At 35.1% G+C, this 20,526-nt stretch overlaps 1 protein-coding gene across 5 annotated transcripts in view; it reads right to left on the reverse strand.

Annotated features, from left to right (window-relative positions):
* The window catches only part of LOC138699470 (peroxisomal leader peptide-processing protease), a 525,434-nt gene that overhangs the window by 218,348 nt on the left and 286,560 nt on the right, over nucleotides 1–20,526 (reverse strand). The gene's annotated exons all lie outside the window — the stretch shown is intronic.

Consider the following 20,526-nt stretch of genomic DNA (forward strand, 5'->3'; position numbering starts at 1 on the left):
TAGATTCGTTACTTTTTGCAGACGATTTAGCTCTGGTGGCATCCTCAGAAGATGAATTACAACGTTCAATTTTTAATTTTAACAAAATTGGAAATAAATATGATATGAAAATCAATAAAGAAAAAACTAAAATTATGGCCTTCTGCGGAAAATACCCTGTGCCTAGCAAAATATGTTTAGATTCAAAAATATTAGAAAGGATAAGTTATTTTACATATCTCGGATACACATTATCTTTTTTCGATGAAGTAGACATTTCACAGAAAATTTCTAAATACACCAAAACAATGGGAATAATTAACACCATTATGAAACCTTCCCTAGTACAAAGGCATACTCGAATTCGCCTTTACAAGACCTTGGCGAGACCTGTACTTTGTTACGGCAGTGAGGCATGGACATTGAGGAAGAAAGACGAAAGCAGAATAACGGCTAATGAAATGAAATTTATGAGATATACAGCGGGATATACGAAATGGGATCACAAACGCAATGAAGATGTAATGGAAGAATTACAACTAGAACCTGTAATTAATCACGTAAAACATTATCAGAACAACTGGATAAATCATCTGCATCGCATGCATAGAGATAGAATCCCAAAAGTCTTGCTCCACTATCGTCCAAACGGGAAGAGATCTCTCGGTCGTCCAAAGAAGCGCTGGATTGAAAATTCAACTGTGAGATCGTAACAGGCCATTTGGCCTAATACTTGAAGGGAAGAAGAAGAAGAAGAAGAAGACGTAAAGATTTTTTTTTTTGGTCCTACAGAATTATCTGTTGGAGAACCAATGGTAACCATAACAGAAAAGAAGTAGAAAAGTTAATCAGTAATTACATATATCTACACTTCAACACTACAATTTCTAAATTGAATTAAGTTAATTAAATATCTTAGTTTTGGAATAAAACTAGAGAGAATGAGTTTTTGTGTAATCCAGAAATTGGACATTCATGTTTTTATACGGTACTTGTTATAAAGGATTCCACATTAAGGAAGATGCATTTAGCATATGGAGCTATTCCATCAAATGACCAGTTTCCATAGAAACATCTACCTACCACAGATCTTCTACAACATAGGCTATTAGGCAAGACTTATAAAACCAATGCTTTTTTTCTTAACTTGGAATGCTCTATAAGTGATTTTTTTATCTATGCCTTCTGCATAATAAAGAAACTGAACTGCTACGAAAAATTAAAAACATAATGTAGCCTAAAAGTGAGTTCACCATCATCACTTTTATTTTCGTATTGTTAGATAGCAAATGTTTAGAATACATTTTGTATACCTATATGATTTTATTAATGTTATATATTGATTTAATTACGAATATGTTTTCACTGATAACAGTTAAGTGATTTTAATTCAGTTCGTTCTAATCTCCTCGTACGTTAAAAATGAAATCAGAAAATAATAAATAGCCACAAATCAAAAGCGACATGTTCTTACTCATCTTCATTCAGAAATTACAAAAAAAAAAAAAGAATTCTCAAAAGTTTGCCACTATAATTATTTTGTGATGACTACACCTTGGCTGAGAAAAAAAAAACTTCTGACTTAAGTATACTAATCATCACGCGCAGTCAAAAACACAAAAACAATGTTACATCACAAGTCAGCCGACAAGTTACGTGAATAAGTTCGTGACTTGTTCATTCGGAAGATATTTCAATCAGTTTTTTTTTGCTAATGTCACGCCACTTGTCGATAACATTGTCCGTGTAAATTACAGATGTGCTTAAAGTAAGAATGTTTCTTGCATCAAAACGCAAAAGAATGTAGCAATATTACATGTTTGAAAAGCATTCTAATATTCATTACCAAATTTGTTCCAGTCTATCGCGTACTTAGTGGTAACAATGTTTCACGTGCCGGTATTAAAATGCGAATTAAGGTACAGATATTGTATCTTTTAAACATAACGTAATACTTTTTAGTCATTATCAAAAATTTGTCTGAGGCCATCGTGTGCTTGACAGTAACAGCGTTTCGATAGCAAAATGAAAAAAAAAGAAAGAAAAAAGTAGCAATATTAGAACTGTATATTTTAAAATCATTATAATTAGACGTCGGATTTTAAGTTAAATGTCTATTTTTCTATAGGAATAAACAAAAATTAGTTAAATACCTTCACATTTTATATAACATATGAACGTCAAAGCGGTTTTATGGTGCCCAAAATTGCCTATTTCTATTTCCTACGTATATATTTTTAAATTTTCGTGTAGCAGTTAAAGAGAATGTTTTGAATATCATGAGGTGGGTATGGTTCAAATATCCTGCAATAGTTTGTAGGAATAAAGAAATTCCTGGAAGATTTCTGGTTTTGTTGGGCATTTGAGCAGACAGCAGAAATGTGATGAATCGGGAGGATGTAGTTCTCCCTAAAGAAATCAGCATGTAAAATATTGCTAGATTTAAACATGCATCCATTGCTTCGGTATCATTGGAAAGAACTTTTTTCGCTCATAAAATGGTGCTGTCTAAGAAAAAGCAAAGTTTCACAATAAAAAATAGAGAAAAACGTCGTTATGTGTTACAAAGCCAATTATGAACAATGTGTTAATTTTAAATTCATTGGTAAATTGATTAATTTAATTATAATATGAGTACTTATATATTAGCAGCCTTAAAGCAATGAAGCCGCTGAATTCATTAAAAATTACGGCCTAGTATTCATAATTTTAGATTAAGCAAAAATAAAGTTTCTAGCCGCAATATTTTTTACTGTCTTTGTCATTGTATACCGTAATGCTCAATACTCACTAGTTAATTGAATTTTTATAGTTACTGTAGTTTGTGTGGTTGGAGATTACATTTTAGCTGCATAAAATAGTATTTTTAGCTGATTGAAATTGCATATTTAGGTGCCTAAATCTATGTTTTTAGTGCCTACTTCGGTAAATTCAGGGTCTATTTTAGGTACCTAAAAGTCAGTTTTTAAGTGCCTAAAAATCCGAGGTCTAAATGATAATATTACCATATTCTTGTTAGGGTTCATTTTCTTGATTTATTAAAAAAAATTATTGCAGTTTATGCTTTGATCGAGATGTATTACATTTATATTTATTAGATGGATTATTTAGTTTCCCGTATTAGCAAGTTCCGACGAAGTTGAGGAAGAGTTAGATGTTAATAGCATGTGGGAAAATATCCGAGATAATATCAAAATTCCAGCTGAACAGAGCATAAGTTATTATGAAACTAAGAAAAAGAAACCGTGAAGATTGATGAAGATTGTTGCATGGTAGTAGAAAGAAGGAAACAGGATAACAGAGAGGGTTTGGAATTGAACGGGTTACATCAGCTTCTTGTCTATGCGGATGACGTGAATATGTTAGGACAAAATCCACAAACGATTAGGGAAAACACGGGAATTTTACTGGAAGCAAGTAAACAGATAGGTTTGGAAGTAAATCCCGAAAAGACAAAGCATATGATTATGTCTCGTGGCGATAATATTGTACGAAATAGAAATATAAAAATTGGAAATTTATCTTTTAAAGAAGCGGAGAAGTTCAAATATCTTGGAGCAACAGTAACAAATATAAATGATACTCGGGAGGAAGTTAAACACAGAATAAGTATGGGAAATGCGTGTTATTATTCGGTTGAGAAGCTTTTATCATCCAGTCTGCTGTCAAAAAATCTGAAAGTTAGAATTTATAAAACAGTTATATTACCGGTTGTTCTTTATGGTTGTGAAACTTGGATTCTCACTTTGAGAGAGGAACATAGGTTAAGGGTGTTTGAGAATAAGGTGCTTAGGAAAATATTCGGGGCTAATAGGGATGAAGTTACAGGAGAATGGAGAAAGTTACACAACACAGAACTGCACGCATTGTATTCTTCACATGACATAATTAGGAACATTAAATCCAGACGTTTGAGATGGGCAGGGCATATAGCACGTATGGGCGAATCCAGAAATGCATACAGAGTGTTAGTTGGGAGGACGGAGGGAAAAAGACCTTTAGGGAGGCCGAGACGTAGATGGGAAGATAACATTAAAATGGATTTGAAGGAGGTGGGATATGATGATAGAGAATAGATTAATCTTGCTCAGGATAGGGACCAATGGCGGGCTTATGTGAGGGCGGCAATGAACCTCCGGGTTCTTTAAAAGCCAGTAAGTAAGTAAGTAAGAAGTAAGTAAGTAAGTAAGTAAGTAAGTTGGATTATTTATTGCAATTTTGATATGAAATTAGAATTAATTGTAATTTTAATTGAATATACAGATACGGAAATAAAATTTGGAGCACCCTTATTTTATAAATTTTGCTTAAAACACACTGCGCATGTGCAGTAAACATGAGCCTCTGTATATATGCTATTTGTAGACAGTCGTATGAAATTGTTGCCTACATGCAGGTAGACTCCAATCAAGACTCGCTCCAAGTTTTAATTCCGTATGCGTACACCCTTTGACATGGAAATTGGTCGCTGCTCAGAGACGAAGTCCCACGTCGGAATGTCTCGAGAATCATCGTATGCGCTGCGTTTAAGTGTACGCGTGTAGGCAATATAATGTTTCGCGACATACCTACAGATATGTCGCTGCTACGACTTGACTTCATCCTCGGACCTCAATGCTTATTATTTCCCCATGTGAATCTATGGATTTCGCGTTAACCCGAACGACACAAAAAACGAATTCATGCTACAGGAAAGCGATCACTTTCCGTGTAGGGTGTACTTGCTAACAATTCTGAGAAAGTTTCGTCGAGGAAATGCTGGAATTGTGGTCAACTGGCCAAAATTTCGTTCACAAAATAACGATAGCCTACTCCTCTCCAAAGAAAGCTCCTGTGCGGAGATAAGATTGAAGAATAAATTTGTAATGCTCGGTTGTAATATTCATTTCGAACTTAAGAAATATTTCATGTTCCCAATTACGTTAGGTGAAGAAATACAATGTCACACTGTAAAATTCCTTTGCAGAACGAAAAGATACATTTGTTCGGATCAAATTTCTACACATTTAAAGAACAAAACTAAAATTACTTTAATCATTTATTATCATTACACAGTGGATGCAGGATGACTTATCGTTGAATGTAGGCGCACATTTACTATATGTTACATTTTTTTTATTCAGACCATTGGCTGAACAGGTTTTAAACGTAAACAGACGACGTCAACATGCTGCTGTATCTCCGTACAGTCAGAAGGAAAAGAAAAATAACGTACTGTAGTACATACCTTGCAAGTTCAGTCCTCGTCATCATTGATGCAATTACTAGCGTTGCAGTAAACGACGATATATTCTCGTAAGTTATCGAAGCTGAATCATCTTCGCCTATCGCTTAAACAGTTTTTGTATCGAGAGAATTTCTGAAGAAAAACTCTAAAATGGGGATCACTCAATTTCTTAGGGGAATATTTGACTGAGCATCATGTTGCACGTGTCGTTTAGACCCGCACAAATAAATGATGATGATGATGGTTCCTCAGATTTCATTTCAACGCATTTCCTGTGCGATGTACTGTTGCAATGTTTCTCTATAGCCTGAGTTGTTCTGGTTTTTTATTTCAATCTTACATACATTACACACGATATTGTCTTCGTTAATACATGCAGAGAATTTAACGTTTTGACTTCGACATTATGAATTCGTACTAAATACTTGAGGTGGATAACACAACTGCACACGTTGCGTTGCAATGTGGACCGGGGTTCCTTCGTTATATACGCTGCTGTACTCGCCAGGTACACAAAAGACGAACGACGCGGCACGTGCCATATACTCCGATACGAAACAACTTCACTTTTCCTTAAGTCATCCCGCATCCACTGTCTAATTATAACAATACACTGACCTCTTAAATTGACTTTCTCAAAAACACGTTATGAAATGTTTCGTATAAGACAATTTTTATCTCGAAAAGGGAGAAAAAAAGAGCAAAATTGTATTAAACTTTTATGTTTGAAATATTTCAAAGAATAACTTCCTGAAATTAATGACAGTACTTATGGTTCACCCTGTATGTAGCTACTATAATTTGAGCTTCTGCTCTATTGTAGCACCGATTAAAAAAAATAATAAATACGTAAATTATAGCTACATAGATTCATTCTCTAGGATAACAATGTAGTACGTTTAGAAGCATCATTGTCTTCTCTGAAGCACACAGCAGTACTTGTAATGTTGTGTTGTTGGCCCCATTTAGCGCAAACTCTTTCCAATGTTGAAACAAGGAGCAAAATGTGAGGAAGACAAATTGGTGAGTCAGTTACAGTCTTGACCTATGACGATTGATGCCTCTTAACACTTCCTGGCCAGTTTCGTAATAGCGAGAATCCTTAAAGAGATGAAAATCGCGGACCCAACACAAAATCCATTGTGCCTCTTTGTGCAGAGCTTCCGACACGAACAGCGTGTCCGTCATTCACAACGAAGCTTAATTGTAATAACGCGAGAGTGGCCTACGTGTGATTTTTCCTGAGTTATGTACTGCACGATTAGCATTCCAAGTCCAACATTAATGACGATTTAAGGGGAAAAAACAAGCAGAGTAATATAACGCATGATGATAGAGATATTCCGATAGTCAATATAATGTAATATAATCTAATAATTTTATTTAGAGTTCAGTCTAATTGACGTATCACAGTTTAAAATCAATAACACTTACAAATGTAAATGATCATTGCATATTATAAAATTGAAATGCATCAGGCATTTAACTCACAACATCTTATACAATTTTTCATATCTTTGCTGTGAAATGCGTACCAGATAATTGAAATTTACAATCTTGTATATATTAATAAACAACTATTTACATGGTTAACTCTATGATAAATAACAATCTGAAATTTAAATGAGTACAGGTATTAAAATTATATATGATAAAATTGATCTTATGTTTCAAATTATAAAATTGTGATCATTAAAACAACATGATGAAAAACCATATGATTCCTCTTAAACTTCATAATAGACCAAATACACTTCCATTAGTTGAGCACTACAAACACTCAACTAATGGAAATGTATTTGGCCTATTATGAAATTTAAGAGGATTCATATGGTTTTTCATTATGTTGTTTTAATGATCACAATTTTATAATTTGAAATGTAAGATCAATACAACATTTTAGTCACAATTTTATCATGTTTACGGTTAGAGGAAATCTTGAAAAAAACCCAACCAGGTAATCAACCCTAGCGACAATCGAACTCGGGTCGGCAGGTATGCGCCTCAGTCGACTAAGCTACGCCGGTGGCTGCGGTCCGACGTCTCATGGGGAAGGAAATTTTGTCATGAAATGTTGGCCAGTGTATGGAACCGGTGATCAGCCAGATCGTGAAGAATTTGGGGAACTACAATAAGTAGTGAAATCGAGTTTCGTAAGTCAGTTATAACGGCAGAGAGAATCATAATACCACCTCACGTTACCCCGTACTAGTTGCATGATCGTTCACCTTGTCTGAAACACATGGACATGAGGCCAGCAGTCCGCTGGTCTGCCTTGGCCCTCCGTGGGCTATCGCGCCACGCATTTATTTTTACTTTTTGCACAACCTTCCTGAAAAGTTATTTAACCTTTCACGGGTTTGCATCCGCCAAGTATAGCAAGAGTAGGTTATCTAGGACTACACTCACTGGGATTGAAATTCGGATCTCCACCATGGAAAGCCGAGATCTTGCCATTCGATTAACGTCAAACAGCATTTTAAGTCAAAATATTTATTTCATGTTGTATAAAAGAATTTATGCTCGACCATGCCGAAATGTAGTAATTATACACCCGGTAGTAGCCCTTTAATGCACCTCATTAAAGTACACCTATTCATTATACTTCAGTTGTTCAGCCAATGAGAAATCACCATTGTACCATTATAAAACCGCAAGTATCGATTATTCTCGGATATGCAATCGAAAAACAATTAGCGAAACGTCACGGAGGCTGGAAATTCAATACTGTCGCAGAAGGTTATGTTCTGTTACTATAATAATTAGCGTTAATTGTAAATAATATTCAAATAAATTCAATTTGTCATCTCGTTTTTCAATTCTAAATCAATTTCCAGGTTATATCAATATTAATGTTCATGTTATTCTCTAGATTATATCAAGGTCAATGATATTCGTCCCTCGGAAAAAATCAATACTTTCGCGTCTGCGCACATCTCACAATTTAGAAGGTCACTTCCGCTCTTCACTTACATAACCATAACATGAATACTTATGAATAATTTCAAGTTAGAAATATGGTCGAGCATAAAAAGTCATATGAAACTTACCTATAATGGTAATTAAGACGCTCGTATGAAAATTATGAAACTCGCGTCTTAATTACTACCATTATTGGTTCATTGCATAATGTACTATTCTTTGTTTATCTGAGACAGTAGATCCAGAAATCTCAGCTCAGCGGCAGTTTTCATATAAAATAATACATAATTATTTCACTCTCGGCTTAAAACTGTCGCTACACACTAAATCCTGTAAGTTTTTCTACAAGCTATGACGTCCGAGAACAAATAAGGAGACATGTTAATTACATCTGTCTTATGGTTAATTTATTGGAGCAGTTTCAACGTGGAGGTCCGCACTAACTCGAAACAAGCGCCCAAGTGTTAGAGGAACAGACGGTGGTCAGTTAGTCATTACTATGACATTTCCTTGAGATTTCCTAATTATGGCGACCCTATAAAGTGGCTTCTTGTAATTCCTTCAACAGATACCCATGTTGTTAGCCGATGAACGGCACTCTTCATACCCTGTGCACAATACAACAGCTTTCACGCAAACGAGTATCGGCTGCAATTACTGATACATATGCTTACTTTTTTGTTCCTCATTTTAAATGAAATCATTAATGTCTTCTCGAAATTAAACACTTCGAGGGAAACCTTAAACTTATTTACGTTAATATATTTCAAATCCCGACATAAAACTGCAAATTTTACTTCTCTCATTGATATTGGATGTGCATCTTGTGGATTATAAGACTACAGAAGAACAAACATATGCTGATGTGTAGGGCTAGGATTTTGATGAAATTGCATATTTTTTCTAGTAAACCAGAAACATAGCTGCTTTAGTATTTATGTGTTATGTGATAAACTGAGTGTTTGAAGACATATTTGTTAGGGCATTTTTTTTTTGCATTTTTTGCCTGTTTCAACTCATAAGAGCATCTTTTGTTTTATTCGGTCATTTTTTAGGCATTTTCATTTTTTTTGTTATCCAATTTAATAAACCCTATTTCACCCTGAGGTATATTAGGGTTATAGTTGGTATCAAAATACATATTTTATAAGCAATAAACAATAATACAATTATAATACAAAATTGAGGTCAAGGTTACAATTCACATGAATTATGTACAAGAATGCACCTTAATGAAAGAATGGATCGTTTCATAAAGCCTCAAGGCATGTCTCTATATTTCTATCTAATGGTTATAGGAAGAAATATATATATATATATATATATATATATATATATATATATAATAGCTATTAAACATGTTATTTTAGAGGCAATAAATAGCTATAGGCTACTAAGAGATGGCTTAAAATTTACGAATTAAATACACTATTTAGTAACAATTGACAATAATCAGGTATTACAAGAAATGGCTCAAAATTAGAAATCAAATGCCTAATTAAAATAGAAATTAAAACCAATAGTACAATATTATAGTATGCGAAATTGAAGACTTACAGTTTAATTATAGTTGATTAGAACTAATACAATTTTTTTCCCCGGAATAATTTAACATTTTACAGTTTCACGAATATTCTATTCAATAAGGACATGAAATACTTATATGATTTGGAGTTGGTAAGTATATTGGTTAACGGTTTGGTAAATGTATAATTTAAAGTGTTCAGTAACAACTCAAGCTCGTATTTTTCACGGCAAAAGACTGGACAATCATATAGTACATGTTTGACATCTTGAGATTCCTCCCCACAAATGCAAGTTGCATCGTCTTTAATATGGAATCTATTTAAGTATTCCCCGAATTTTCCATGGCCAGTCAAAAACTGTGTCAGTACGAAATTTGGCGTTACTACTTTACATTTATTTTACTTCATTTTCATTTAATTTTGGTCATAAATCCCCATTATTAATGTAAAATAATGTCTATTTCCTTTGATATTTTATTTAAATATTTCGTCCATTAATACTCATTATTTTGTATAATATTTTAATCGTTTTTCTACACAAATATCGCCATTTTAACGTAGTACACCCCATGTAATGGATCAGTCCAACCATCCCTTCAATATAGACTCCTCTATACCTGCTAATTCCGGATAAGAGTGGCCTTGTGGTGGACTACACGGAAACTAAAAGTAAAGTAAATCCATGGCGCTACAGCCCATGAAGGGCCAAGACTGACCAGCCGACTGCAGACCTCACGTCCACATGCCGACGCAGAGGTGAACGATCATACATGGAAACTACATCAGATAAAATAATTAATTAAAGTGTACTACTTAGAAAAAATTATGTAGAATTTAATTTAATTACTAGTCTAAATACTAAGTAGTACAAATCCTCTTTTCCTACTAAGGCAATTATGTAAGATCAATTTTTAGGGCATTTTAAGGGCATTTTTTAAAGATTTTTAGATCATAAATGTATTGTTTTTAGGACATTTTTTCATGATTTATAGGTCATCAAAATACTAGCCCTACTGATGTGTATCAACCTCGGTTAAAAACGTAGTAACAACACGTTAGGAAACTACGGTTAAAAGTAACCGTGGTCGAACTAGGTTTGTTTCTGTAGCGAGTTTGTGATGGTTTGACAACTGTTCAAAACCAGTTACAACTTCAATTATAGCGCATGATCAGTGATGATGAGAAACTAATTTCAAACCATCCCTGGAAGAACACTCATGTACTCGTACGTACAGTTGAGGAAGCGAGACCTGGCATGTGAGCTGTGTGAGAAGGGAAAGAATGAGCTATCAGACAGACAGTTTATTTCGAGACGGTTAATATTAAACGAATCTACAACACGGAAGTTCATCTCAGACTAAAACTTATCTTCTCCCTCCATACCCGTTGGTGATAGTTATAGCCATGGCACAAGATAAGGGGTCTTGCCTGTACTGTAAAATAATTTACTAATGATCGAGTATACTGAAGACGTAATTAAATTTCGCGGTGTATATTTTAATAACCAATATGAATAAGCAAAACGTAAACTTCTGAATTCGAAATCAGGCAGTAGAACAAGTATACAGCTTCAAATAATTAATTAGGGTGTAGCCCACTATAAGTAGTAACATGAGCTGTAGCCAGGAAGTCAAAAGGAGGATAGCAATGGCCAAGGAAGCTTTTAATAGAAAAAGAAGCATCTTCTGTGGACTTCTGGAAAAAGAACTAAGATCTAGTGAAGTGCTTTATATGGAGTGTGGCATTGTATGGGGCAGAAACATGGACATTACGACGAAGTGAAGAAAAACGATTAGAAGCATTTGAAATATGGATATGGAGAATAATGGAGCGTGTGAAATGGACAGACTGAATAAGAAATGAACCTGTGTTGGAATTAGTGGATGAAGAAAGAATAAAGGCTGGTTCACAATAAACCGGAAACGAGAATCGGAACGAAAACGAAATTGGTAAAATTGTTAAAATGTGAACATTTAAATGTGAGCATTCACAATAATTAACGAAAAGCTTGCCGGAGCCCGGGATCGGGAACGGAAAGTTGGCCAAGTTTCGACTTTGGCGTTCACGTTTCCGATCACAGCCCACTAGATTCATTCTATTGCCATCTAAAAGCTATTTTGTCGTATATTTTGTAGCAAGAAGACCGTGACATAACCTATGCATTATTTTGTTCTGTGCTGTGCATCATGGAGCAAGTTTTATTTGATGAGATTCTAATATTGAGTGTTGAGGAAAATCCTCACGTTTACGATAAGCGCGCCGCGTCGTATAAAGATGAGAAAATGAAGGAGAATACGTGGCTTTCAATAGCTGTATTTTTGAACACCGATCTTAAGTGAATCATATTTTATTACTGTATTGGTTGTATTACACATTACATATTCATGCTTCAATTCAATAACTACTGTTGTGTTCATTTTTGTTCTATTACAAATCTTTCTTCTCTAATTATTTTACGTTATGGTAGACTTAAAATAGGTTGTGATAATGAAGATGCATGGGCATATTTATAGTACCGTACCTAATGAAATGTTTCATTTGAAATTTCAAAGTTGGTTAATCTGTGTTTATGTTGGCTGCCTTGTACTCATGAGAGAACGCCATTGGTCAATTATACACAAATAACATCAGAATGCGTAATATCGACTTTACATATCGTTATTGACATGCATATCGATATGCATAGTCGTCTACGTTCTCGGTTTATTGTGAATCAAAAATTTTCATATTCACGTCTTCTGCCTCTCGTTTTCATTCTGGTTCTCGTTCCCGGTTTATTGTGAACCAGCCTTAATGCTGAAACTGATCAGGAAGAGAAAAAGAAATTGGCTGGGTCACTGGCTGAGAAGAAACTGTCTACTGGAGGATGCACTGGAAGGAATGGTGAACGAGAGAAGGGTTCGGGGTAGAAGAAGACATCAGATGATAGACAACATTAAGATACTTATATGGATGGAATGCAGAGACTAAGAGGAAGGAGGAAAATAGGAAATATTGGAGAAAGCTGGGTTTATAGTAATGAACTGCCCTTGGGCAGAAAATAATGAATGAATGGAAACTTTTAGATGCAGTGGTGTGAAATAATATTTCATGTGAAGTGAAGGTAGATAAATTGACTGGTTATAGACTATATATATATATATATATATATATGTACAGGGACATCATTTTATTTCTACTTCAATTTTTATTGTACCTGAGTTTTTGAATGTATTTCACTCCCACCCCTTCTACTAATGAAGTTCAACCGTCCTCAACACAGATCCAAGACTGCATATACAGTCATAGTAACCTTACGGTCATAGTAAACAGTACGCTCAAAAAATATGTTCGCGTTTTCCAGTGACGAAAGAGCTTTCAATATTGAATCATTTTCGCACAGGTACTGTCGTCCATTTGCCTACGTCGTATCCCGGTTTCCCCCACCAGCTTTTATTCGCCAGCTAGTGGCTAGGCTGTCTTAGCTCCTTTCTCAGAACATTAATTTCTGTTAGGAATTGGACGTCTACGTAATATTATACAACTCTTTAAAATAACTTAAATAAAAGGGCCTTGTTAAGCAATTAACTGTCACGTGATTTCTCCCCTTTCTAAGACCCTACGACATAACCACTTGGGCGGACAGTAGATAGTATGTCTGAGTAATTTTATATTTTCGGATCGGACAGAAGTGAAGATTGAATTTACAGTACCTAAGATACCCTTTTATAGAGTAGGTACGGAATTTTTTCAACATGGGTTACTAGTATGAAGGACGAAACTGGCAATTGGAATTACTTACAATAGTCTATAGTGCGATAATATGCAAATTAGAACTGAAGTCTGTATCGAAATAAACGGCCAACATTTTTAAAAATGTGTTTAAATATCCATATAATGATTATTTTTCAATTTAACTTCATTCTCTATATTGTACGCTAATGTGCTGTAGACAGTATAATATACACTGCATAATGAGTATGTCCACATGGACAGCTCAGTTCGTGAGTAAAAACACTAAGTGTTAATACTGTACTGTATTTTGATTAAACAAAACCCTAATGAAAATGATCAAACTCAAAAGTGCAATATTTCCTAGTTTACGTAAATGGATGAACTACTTTTCTCCCTCCTATACCTAGTAAAGTGATTTGTTTGTATATTACGCCAGTATCATCGAACTTCAGTCGACGACGCTGATCCAGAGGTATAGGCAAGTTAATATTAAAAATGTTAGTAAAAATAAAATGATGTCCCTGTATATGTATTACATACATACAATATTTTAAAAGAAATCGCTGTTACACAGATATGCAGGCGGCAAGATTTCAACCACTTTTCCCGTGTTATTGACGATAAAAAAAGTACACTTGCATGAAAACTTCCAAACAGATTATTTACAGCATGGCAATGCTTTCTCTTTGGACTTTGTACAGTGAGGAGAGGAGCAGAGGGAAAGTAAAACAAAGAAATATATTTCGAAATATGTCGAAATTGACAACTGAAACATCACATAGAAAAACGTATGTATGTAGACAGAGATCAGTTGCGCAATTTATTTTCAAAGCATTTGCCCAATTCTGTCTTCACGTCTGAAGGTTTATTTAGATTGACAAGGTTCATATGTGAGGTCATAAGGTCCTGCGCACAACCTTTCGCAATTTTACTGCAAAGATTTTTTCTGCACAAATTCTCGTCATTACGTCATCAAAAGTTGAAAATGTGTGCCAGGAATAAATCGCAAACCTTGAAAGAAATGTTACAATACCACTTCTTGCGCTATCAGCTCGAAAGTTTCTTGAAAAAAAAAAAAGTGAATTGCGTATAACCGTAACGTTTAAAAAATATCTTACAATTCTGTTTACAGAATCAACCATGTTATTTGTGATTACAAAATATTATGCTTAGAAAGAACAATAGTAGGCCAACTCTTTTAGAAGACAGTAGAAAACTAACACTGTAATGTAATTTATAAATGACCACCACCACCATCATCATCATCATCATCATCATCATCATCATCATCATCATCATCAAGGTTGATAGATTTGCCATTCTGGCCATTTGCTTCCCATAGATAAAGAAAACAAGACATGAATAATTTTTAAGGAAAAAATATTCCGGGGCCGGATATCGAACCCGGGACCTTTGGTTAAACGTACCAACGCTCTACCAACTGAGCTAACCGGGAACTCTACCAGACACCGATCCAATTTTTCCTCTGTATCTACAGACCTCAAAGTGGGCTGACAACTGTCAAGCAACCAACATTGAGTGCACACTAACTCTGTGTGACTTAAATTGTGGTTTTCTGTTAACGAACAGTGACGTATATTATGCAAATCAAGCAACATATGTAGGTTTTATTGTAAAATTAGGTACTTTATGTTTTATTATTAATTGCAACTATTGTGTTAAATTGTATTGTGTATTCTTATTGTATTGTGTATATAATTGTATTGTGTTATTGTGTATTGTATAATTGTATTGTGTATTGCAATTTTATTGTGTATTGTTTATATTGTGTAAGTTATATCACTGCCACCGGGTGCTTGCCCACTTGCAGTGTAAATAAATACATACACATACAAGCTTTCAGGTGTAACTCCCTATAAAGTTGACTTGAATAATTGTTGAAAGCTTGATTTGCATAATACACGTCACTGTTCGTTAACAGAAAACCACAATTTAAGTCAAAGAGAGTTAGTGTGCACTCAATGTTGGTTGCTTGACGGTTGTCAGCCCACTTTGAGGTCTGTGGATATAGGGAGAAAAGTTGGATCGGTGTCGGGTAGAGTTCCCGGGTAGTTCAGTTGGTAGAGCGTTGGTACGTTTAACCAAAGGTCCCGGGTTCGATACCCGGCCCCGGAACAATTTTTCCCTCAAAATTATCAAATCAACTTTACAGGGAGTTACACCCGAAAGCTTGATTTGCGAAACAAAACATGTGCACTCAGAATGAATAGCTCACAAAATTTCGTGGTATGCACATTGGAAGATATAGACAGTGCAGGAAAGAAGAAATCTTTGGAGAGACGAATCAGGGCAAATAAGTCTATTGAATGCTTTTAGAAATCATTCCAGCGGAGTCCAAGAAAATGTATCACTGGAAAAATGCTTAGCAGCATACCTGAAAATACACTGTATAATGTTATTGTAAAGGGTGCAGCAAAACATCCTCCCTAATTTAAAGTTTAAATAAAAAACACATGGATCAAAATAAGGAAACTGTATTAATACGAATGGAATCTTAACAGTGGTGTCCTTCACTATCAATGCATTGTTGAATGCGACTTCGGAAATTCTGCATCACTCTAACTAGCATTTCTTGAGGAATAAGACCAATTTTTTCCTGTATTGCATTTCTTAGGTCTGGCAAAGTCCTCGGCCGATGTTTGAACACCTCAGCCTTAAGATGCCCCCATAGAAAAAATTGCAGGGTGCAAGGTCTGATGATCGTGCTGGCCAGGGGACGTCGCCACGTGAAGAAATTAAGCGTCCGAAAAACATCTGAGCAGCGACAATGGTATTACCACTTACCAGAAATGACACCACAGACTAAGCACGTTCTTCACCCGTCCACGGCATAGTTGGAATTCGTTACAGATTTCAATTTGCACTAATTGAATGTCAATTCCGTGTATTCAATGTCCTATTCAATTCTTGTTGTTTTGCGCATGTCATTTGATATCGCTATGGCAACGTATGTAAAGCTAAATTTCCCACTGTATAGATACCATTCATATTAATACAGTTTCCTTATTTTGATCTATTTGTTCTTTATTTAAACTTTAAATTAGGGAGGATGTTTTGCCGCACCCTTTACATAGAGATCTTCTGTAAAGCTCATACTTATAATAATAATAATAATAATAATAATAATAATAATAATAATAATAATAATAATAATAATATTAATATTAATAATAATACTTACTTACTGGCTTTTACGGAACCCGGAGGTTCATTGCCGCCCTCACATAAGCCCGTCATTGGTCCCTATCCTGAGCAAGATTAATCCAGTCTCTACCATCATATCCCACCTCCCTCAAATCCATTAAAATATCATCTTCCCATCCACGTCTCGGTCTCCCCAAAGGTCTTTTTCCCTCCGGCCTCCCAACTAACACTCTATATGCATTTCTGGATTCGCCCATTCGTGCTACATGTCCTGCCCATCTCAAACGTCTGGATTTTATGTTCCTAATTATGTCAGGTGAAGAATACAATGCGTGAAGTTCTGCGTTGTGTAACTTTCTCCATTCTCCTGTAACTTCATCCCTCTTAGCCCCAAATATTTTTCTAAGAACCTTATTCTCAAACACCCTTAGTCTCTGTTCCTCTATCAAAGAGAGAGTCCAAGTTTCACAGCCATACAGAACAACCGGTGATATAACTGTTTTATAAATTCTAACTTTCAGACTTTTTGACAGAAGACTAGATGACAAAAGCTTCTCAACCGAATAATAACACGCATTTCCTATATTTATTCTGCGTTTAATTTCCTGCCGAGTGTCATTTATATTTGTTACTGTTGCTCCAAGATATTTGAATTTTTCCACCTCTTCGAAGGATAAATCTCCAATTCTTATAGTTCCATTTCGTACAATATTCTGGTCACGAGACATAATCATATACTTAGTCTTTTCGGGATTTACTTCCAATCCTATCGCTTTACTTGCATCAACTAGAATTTCCGCGTTTTCCCTAATCGTTTGTGGATTTTCTCCTAACATATTCACGTCATCCGCATAGACAAGCAGCTGATGTAACCCGTTCAATTCCAAACCCTCTGTGTTATCCTGAACTTTCCTAATGGCATATTCTAGAGCAAAGTTAAAAAGTAAAGGTGATAGTGCATCTCCCTGCTTTAGCCCGCAGTGAATTGGAAAAGCATCAGATAATAATAATAATAATAATAATAATAATAATAATAATAATAATAATAGCATTCATGGCGGATACTTGACTGTTCGTCTTTCACTCATATGAAGCCAGTTGTGTACACCAATTTACCGACAACGTCGTTGCCCAGGATACGCCATAGCAGGCTGGTCTACGCTACACCCGCGATAAGATGATAGAAATGTGTTGGGATGCCACAGAGGAACTGGAGCTCCCGGAGAAAACCCATGCTATCTGGACCACGGGCATGCTCATCATAAGTTATAAATCGATGGTACGCCGGAGATCGAACTCGCATCTACAGGATTATAAGTCCAGCGTTCCAGCCACTAGACCACGGATTGTAATTCATAGCTTATTTAATTACGTTCATTAGACACTCTTAAATCTTACAGCTATTTGTAGCTATTTATTTAGCCCAATTCCATTATTTCACTTTAGTGTTCTATTATGCCACCCGATTTTTTGTTGTAACTGTTCCACAAATCGATTTAATAATATTTAAAACTAGCCGTACCCGTGCGCTCCCCTGCACCCGTCAGAAATAAATATAAAGTAATTATATAACTAAAATAGGACATTTGATCCATGGAACATTCGTGTTTGATAGAAGGATAAATCGTTTATTATGTTACTTAATTTAAATTTAATTAAAAAATTAAAATGCGATCATTTTGATCCAGAGACACTCATTTGGTCATAAAAATTAGTTTAGGAAATACAGGAAACGAATATACAGAATAGCCTATCAGGTTTTCTGTGCATAAGAATCTATTTTAATCTTACCTCTCCTCGATTCACTCAGAAGTTAACTGTGATAACATTATAGCATTATGTCCATCTAGAGAAACTACACTTTCCAATGGTGAAATAATAATTAATTATACAAATCGGTTAATTTAGCTTCCGATATTACTTCATAGAAACGCAGAAACATTATCTGTAGGCTATCTTTCATGGCTTTCGATTGTTGCTGCCCAAGGCCCCTTATAGACGAAGTCATTTGTTTTTTAATTCATTACACGGCCTTAGATGGCAGTTATTTTAATTTTAAAACTCATTTATCTCATTAAATATCAGTCCTATCAAAATTTTTCAAAGAATAAAACTTATCGAAAATAATTTTTAAAGAAATTTTTGTTATGTAATATTTCTCATAAAAATCAATAATAAGCGAGATATTTCGATTTATTTAATTCAGGCCCCCTTATAACCCCCCTTTTAAATAATGTATTTTGAATGCCATATAGCCTATAATCTAAGTTACAAGGAACTTAATTTATATTCCAATTTTCATCGAAATCCGTTCAGCTATTAACGCGTGAAAAGGTAACAAACATACAGACAGACATACAAACAAAAATTTCAAAAAGGCGATTTTCGGTTTCAGGGTGGTTAATTGTATATGTTAGGACCAATTATTTTTGGAAAATCGAAAATTACCAGAAAAATTTCGGCTACATATTTATTATTAGTATAGATGTTCAGTATGTAACGCATGTGTAAATATGGTGGGAATATTCTGGAATTTTTGCACCACGCCGTACACGTGGAAACACTGGCTACATCACCAGAAATAAAAGAAACCGAAAGAGAAATCTTTAGGGTAGACCCACAGTCTACTCTATACAGTCACGAAGCTTGAGTTTTGAGGGTGCTAGAAACAATAGACTGTGACGGTACTATTTTGCATTGCCTGTAATGAGGCGAAATTAGCGATCCTAGTGGTGAGCAACTATCTAATGTTTGCATATTTACTACTTATTGAGCTTCGCGACTGTATATACTAGACTGTGGTAGACCCGTGATCAAGAACCCCAGAGATTATCTGTTGGTAACGGATTTTCTTGCTTTCCACGACAATGATGTAGCCGAAAGGTAGCTCTGAAGCAGTTGATGTTTCCATGTCTGTAGCAATGTGATATCTCACCCTTCCAATCGATAGTGATCGATAATTTGTTGGTGTAAGTGTGGCTTCGTAAGTTATTACTTCTATGAATAGATGGCGAAGAAGTCAGTGTTGCCAATCGTACATATACCCGCGTTGTACAATTCAATATTTCATCCCCTTCTACTGATTGTAAAACAACACTATGTTTAGCTGGAAACCGCTGCTATTGTCAATTATGAGAATAATTTATTCTTAATCTACATTATCATTTTCCTCGACAATTTTTAACCGCCACAACAATGGTGCCACCTATTGAGAACTAGCGGAACTCTTTCAAAGTTTGTCATTTTTTATAACTTTGGTCCTAGATCATATCTGCAGTGCTCGGGAAAAGTGACATAAGTCAGTTTCCACAAACCTTTTTTGATAATTTATTGACAACTTACACTGGTTTATGTCGATTTGATTTTTTTTCTGTATGAATTACTGTACTGGGAGGAATACTTTTATATTTTTTTCCAAGCAAGCAGATGTTCCGTAAGTTGTCAATAAATTATCAAAAAAGGTTTGTGGAAACTGACTTGTGTCACTTTTCCCAAGCACTGCAGATATATACCCAGATAGCTCGGCCGTATAGAGTTTGACGTTAATAACTTTTGTGAGGTTTACTATGCTGTCATCTAGTTGTTACATAAGGAGTAGGTCATAATTTCCATTTGAATTACATTAGCGACTGTTCGTTTACGACGGACGGGTGGCGATCCTGGTGGTTGTTCTCTTCAAAGTGCTGCCAAATTTTAACATAGGGATGGGCTATCTGTTACATATATGATCTAGGCTTTGGTTCTGACTTATCCCTGGTTGGAAAGTTCGCTTACACGATCATAAAATCGTAGGTCAGATATCTTTGAACATCAGTGTACACTAGCGTTCAAAGATATCTTATCCCTCTCATCGATAATGATCGATAATTTGTTCGTGTAAGTGTGGCTTCTTTAGTTATTACTTCTATAAATAGATGGCGGAAGTAACGGTTAGTGCAGTATAAATATACCGGCATTACAGAATTCAAATTTTCATCACTCTCTAATGATAGT

This window comes from Periplaneta americana, chromosome 5 (assembly GCF_040183065.1).
Source record: "Periplaneta americana isolate PAMFEO1 chromosome 5, P.americana_PAMFEO1_priV1, whole genome shotgun sequence".
Lineage (NCBI taxonomy): Eukaryota > Metazoa > Arthropoda > Insecta > Blattodea > Blattidae > Periplaneta > Periplaneta americana.